The 5,809-nt window shown below is 39.6% G+C and overlaps 1 pseudogene; it reads right to left on the bottom strand.

Moving 5' to 3' along the window:
- Positions 1–3,455: 3,455 nt before the first annotated feature.
- LOC101600343 lies at positions 3,456–4,545 on the bottom strand (annotated as a pseudogene).
- Positions 4,546–5,809: the final 1,264 nt, after the last annotated feature.

Below are 5,809 nucleotides of genomic sequence, written 5' to 3'. Positions count from 1 at the left end.
GCATATTATATGATTCTATACATAAAGGACCCTAAAGACTCTACCAGAAAACTGTTAGAGCTCCTAAACACTTTTAGCAACATAGCAGGATACAAAATAAACACACAGAAATCAGTAGCTTTCCTATATACTAACAACAAACATGCAGAGGATGATCAGGGAATCTCTCCCATTCATGATTGCCTCAAAAAAAAATAATAATAATAATACCTTGGAGTAAACTTAAACAATGAAGTGAATGATCTCTACAATGAGAACTTTAAAACACTCAAGCAAGAAATGGCAGAAGAAATGGAAAGACATTCCTGGGTATTGGATTAGGAATATCAATATTATGAAAATGTCAATCTTACCAAAGCAATCTACACATTTAATGCAATCCTCATTAAAATTTCAATGGCATTCTTCACAGAAATAGGAATAACAATCCTAAAATACATTTTGAAGCACACACACACAAAAAAAACCCTCAAATAGTCAAAACAATTTTGAGCAATAAAAGCAAGGGTTGTGGTATCACCATACCCAGTTTTAACCTATATTACTAAGCCATAGTAACAAAAACAGCATGGTTCTGGCACAAAGACAAACTTGGAGATCAACAGAACAGAATAGAGGACCCAGATGTTAATCCAGGCCACTACAGCCATCTGATTTTTGACAAAAGTGCCATGAATGTTCATTGGAGAAAAGATAGCTTCTTCAACAAGTGGTGCTGGAAAAAGTGGGTATATATATGAATATATGTAAAGGATGAAAACAGATACTTGTCTTTCTCCATGCACAAGAATCAAGTGCAAATGGATCAGGGACCTTAATATCAGACCTAAAACTCTGAAACTGCTAGAAGAAAAATTAGGGGAAACACACTTCAATATATTGACATAGGCAATGACTTACTGAATATAACCCCAATTTCTCAGGAAATAAAACCACTAATCAACCACTGGGATCTCATGAAATTACAAAGCCTTTGTACAGCAAAGGACACTGTGAATAGAGCAAACAGATAACCTACAGAATGGGAGAAAATCTTTGCCAGCTATACATCTGACAGAGAATTAATATCCAGAATACACAAAGAACTCAAAAAAACAACCCACTTAAAAAATTGGCTATGAAACTAAACAGAATTCTCAAAAGAAGAAATACAGATGGCATATAAACATCTTAAAAAGTATTCTGCACCCTTAGCCATCAGGGAAATACAAATTAAAACTTTGAGATTCCATCTCACTCCTGTCAGAATGGCTATCATCAAGAAAACAAATGACAATAAATGTTGGCAAGAATACAGAAAAAGGGGAACCCTTCTACAATGTTGGTGGGCATGTAATCTGGTACAGCCACTGTAGAAATCAGTGTGGAGGTTCTTGAGACATCCAAAAATAGATTTATCGTATTATTCAACTATATCACTCCTAGGCATATATCCTAATGACTCTTCTCACTACCTTAGAGATACTTGCACAACAATATTTATTGTTGCTCTATTCACAATAGCTAGGAAATAGAACCAGCCTAGATATCCCTCATCAGATGAATGGATAATAAAGATGTGGGTCATTTACACAATGGAATTATATTCAGTGGTAAAGAAAAATGAAATTATAAAATTTGCAGGGAAATGGATGGATCTGGAAAGGATTATACTAAGTGAGGTAACCCAGGCCCAGAAAGCCAAACATCACATGTTCTCTCTCATATGTGGATCCTAGCTACAAATGTTTAGATTTGTGTGTAAAGTGGAACCTAAAATTGGTAGCAGAAACCAGTAAGCTAGAAAAAGGCTACAAGGGAGGGAGAGAGGGAAGGACTTAAGGGGACGGTATTGTATATATATAAGTAGAAGAACAGATTATGGAGAAAGAAATGGCCTAAATGGGGCCAGGGGAAGAGACTGAGTAAAAGAAGGGTCGGGGGAGGGTCAATCAAAATTCAACATATTCTTAATAATACATATGTAAGTCTACTTTTTTGGATAATGGCATATCCAGAAGCCATAGATTGTTACTAGAAAATTTTCAGTGCCAGAGATGGAATACCTACCAGTGAATTGTTGGCTAAGGAGGGTCCCTGTTGCCTCCAAAACATTACAGGCTATTACCTAGGCCCTTGGTTTCCCATGAGAAACAGATGGTAAGACCCTATTGCTGAAGACTTCACATGCCTAGGTGTCAGAGTCATTGAGAAATCAAGCTGGGGTTGAACTTAAAATCTCCTCCCTGTAGACCAGCCAACTGAAAGCTGGCAAAAGCTGCACTGCATGCAGCCCTATGGGAGAAAGAAGTCATCAGCGGTAAAAACAATGGACACTGGAAGCCTCAAGTCTGACCAGCCAGGCCAAATGAGTGGACTGGTGCAATAGTGGCATGTCTGCTCTGGGGAAAACCATCTGCTCTCTAATTGGACTGGAGGCCAACTCTATGGGAGGGAATGCATGCCTAGAACTGAAAACCTAATCAAAGGCCTGTAGCAGGGAAGGTCATGAACCTTAGGGATATAAAACCTGCTCTCATCTGGCTAAATGCATATATTATGTTCAGCAAACTGTCCTGCAAGCACTGTACTTAATGTTCATATTCATACATTAATGCTACTTTCACTTTTGGTTAGAATAAGCTTCTCTTTTCAGATGGCAGTGACCACTGGGATGACCCAAAAGGCAACATAGTGCTGAGAAAAAGTGATGGGGGAGTGCTCAGCACTGAAACATCTCTATCACACCCTCCCAGGCTCAGGGTCCATTGTGAAGGAGGTGGCAGAAAGAATGTAAAAGTCAAAGGAAGGGTATGACTCCTTACAATGCAACTGTCCAGACAGAATTGGCCTCAATACCCATGACCTAGCAGTGCCTAGAAATACCTTCACAAGGTCTTCATAATAGGAGAAGAAGACAATGACATCAAAATAAAAGAGAGACTAACAGAGAGAGGGAGGGGATATGATGGAGAGCAGAGTTGTGAAGGGAAAAGTGGGGGAAGGGAAGGAATTATAATGATTTATTGTCTGTAAATACAGAAGTTGTCAATTTAAAAAAAGTTTAACTTTATTGAAAATGTTTACATTAGGCTGGACCTCCTGGCTATAAACCCAGTACTTTGGAAGCTGAGGTAAGAAGATCTTAATGAGTTCAAAGCCAGCTTAGACCACGTACTAAATTCCAGTTCAGTGTGGGCTAAAATGAGACCATGTCTCAATAAAAATGAGTTTTAATTAAACATTTAATAGAAAAATATTAAAGATTATTTTCATATTTTGTTTTTATTCATAATCATAAACTTAACTCTGCAATTCAGCTAGACTTGGAGGAGAACAAGGAAAATATGGAACCCCAAAGAACTGCAGTGAGAGCACAAAGATTACAGGATATGGACAGCAGGTGGGGGTGCAGGGTGCTCTCCTGAGCTACAGAAGGAATGGTCTGGTGGTTAAGATGGAACAAGTCAACCATATTAGAGTTTTCCACAGTCAGCAAGGGTGTCCTTGCTAGTCTTGCCATTCATGGACCCAAGGCGTTCCATTTCTTCGACAATGTTCATGCCGTCTTGCACCTTCCCAAAGACCACATGCTTACCATCCAACCATCTTGTCTTGGAAGTGCAGATGATAAACTGGGAACCATTGGTGTTTGGACCAATATTTGTCAAAGACAAGAACCCAGGACCTGTATGCTTCAGGATGAAGTTCTCATCCTCAAATTTCTGACTGTAGATGGACTTGCCTGCAGTGCTATTATAGCATGTGAAGTCACCACCCAGGCACATGAATCCTGGAATAATTCTGTGAAAGCATGACTCCTTAAAACCAAATCCCTTCTCTTCAGTGCTCAGAGCATGGAAGTTTGCTTCTGTTTTAGGAACTTTATCTGCCAACAGCTTGAAGGGAGATACAGCCCAAGGGCTTGCCATCATCAATGGTAGCCTTAACCATGGCTGACAGGAACCAGTGACCAAGAACGGTGGTGTCTGAAAAGCCAAAATTAAAGATTTTTAGGGCTGAAGAAATTGCTCAGTGGTTAGAGGCAGTTTCTTGCAAAGCCAGGAGGCCCAGGATTGATTTTTAAAAAAGCCAGATGCACAAAGTGGTGCATGCATCTAGAAATTGTTTGCAGTAACAAGAAGCCCTGGCGCACACCTTCTCTCTCTCTGTCTCTCTCTCCTTACATATAAATAAATGAAATAATTTTTTAAATATCAGTAGCAGAGGCCAGTAAGCTAGAAAGGGGATATAAAGGAAGTAGAAAGAGAGGGAAGGGGGACCTAAGAGAATCATTTTGTACATATGTAAGTAGAAGAATAGATTATTGGGGGTGGAAAAGCCTAAGTGAGGTCAGGGGAAGAGAGTTAGTAAAGGAAAGGTGGGGGAAGGGATAATCAAAATCTAAGACAGTATGAATAAATAATATGAAAATCTACTTTTTTGGACAATAGCACACTCAGAAGTCATAGATTGTTATGAGAAAATTTTCAGCACCAAGGATGGGATACCTTCCAGTAAGTTATTGAGAAAGTCCCTGATGTCCCCGAAAACATTATAGGCCATTGCCAAGGCTCTTGGTTTCCCAACAGGAACAGATGGTAAGACCCTATTGCTGAAGACTCCATATACTTGGGCTACAAGGTCACTGGGAAATCCTGCTGGAGCTGAGCTAAAAACCTCCTCCATGTAGAACAAATGACAGAAACCTGGAAAAAGATACACTGTAAGCAGTTCCATGTGAGAGAGAGAAGTCATTAGTGGAGATAAACAACAGTGGACACAATAAGCCTTAAATTTGGCCAGCCAGGCCAAATAAACCAAAGATTGAAATAGTGGCATGTCTGTTATGAGAAATCAACCACTCTAGTTGGAGTGAAGGAGTGCTCTATACATGCCCGAAAACCTATGACAGGGGAAGTCAGGAGCCCTAGGGGTGTAACATCTGCTTGTATCTGGCTAAATGTATATACTATGCTCACCAAACTGCCTGGTAAGCACTTCTCTTAATGTTATTACCCATATATTTATGCTACTCTCACTTTTGGTTAAAGAAGTTTCTCTTTTCAGATGGCAGTGACCTCAGGGATGACTCAGAAGACACCACAGTGCTGAGAAGAAGTGACAGAAGAGTGCCCAACACTGAAACTTCTCTGTCACACCTTTCAAAGCTCAGGGTCCATTGCTGAAGAGATGACAGAAGAATATAAAAGCCAAAGGAAGGGTAGGACTCCTTAAAATGCTTTCTTTCGGACATAAAATGGCCTGGATATCCATGACATCACAGTGCCTGACACCTACACAAGACTATCATAATTGGAGTAAAAGATGATGACATGGATCATGATATACAGAGACATTTATCGTACCAATAACTGTGGGCTAACTCCACAATGCACGACCCATATACCTCAACAAGGAGGGGCCAATGGGGAGGGGGTAGGTCACAGATGAGCCTAATAATGGTACAAAACTGCCTGTACTTGCGGAATAGAAAACTAATTAAAAAGTAATAATAAAAGAGACTGATTGAGAAGGGTAAGAGTGGAGAATAAAATTGCAAAGGGGAAAGTGTGCAGTGGAATTACCATAGTTTATCATCTATAATTATAGAAGTTGTCAATTATAAAAAGAAAAAATAGTTTTTAAAAAGATTTTTAAGGGCTTAGCAGTTAAGGTACTTACCTGTGAAGCCCAAGGACCCAAGTTCAATTCCTCAGTATCCATGTAAGCCAGATGCACTAGGTAGGTAGTTCCTGCATCTGGAGTTCATTTGCAGTGGCTTGAGACACCCATATTCTCCTTCTCTATCTCCGTCTATCTACCTATC

The sequence above is a fragment of the Jaculus jaculus genome, chromosome 1 (genome assembly GCF_020740685.1).
Source record: "Jaculus jaculus isolate mJacJac1 chromosome 1, mJacJac1.mat.Y.cur, whole genome shotgun sequence".
NCBI lineage: Eukaryota > Metazoa > Chordata > Mammalia > Rodentia > Dipodidae > Jaculus > Jaculus jaculus.
Note: the sequence above shows the minus strand (reverse complement) of the source record. Positions and strands in the feature narration are given on the sequence as shown.